Here is a 207-nt window from a genome sequence, read left to right as displayed (position 1 = left end):
TATTTTTCAGTGATGGTTACAACTTCACTTAAACATTGTTGCCAATATTAAGCACTAGGCCTCATCTAGCTGTAAGGGGAGCTGGAAAATGTGACCTTTATCCTGGATCATCTGTACATTAAAACATGAGGAGTTGTTCTGGGTGAGGTGACACACAGCTGTGGTCCCAGCCACTGAGGAGGCTGAGGAAGGGGGCTTGCTTGAGCC

This window comes from Octodon degus, unplaced genomic scaffold (assembly GCF_000260255.1).
Source record: "Octodon degus isolate 3935 unplaced genomic scaffold, OctDeg1.0 scaffold00019, whole genome shotgun sequence".
In the NCBI taxonomy this organism is placed as follows: domain Eukaryota; kingdom Metazoa; phylum Chordata; class Mammalia; order Rodentia; family Octodontidae; genus Octodon; species Octodon degus.
This window is presented reverse-complemented; position numbering follows the sequence as displayed.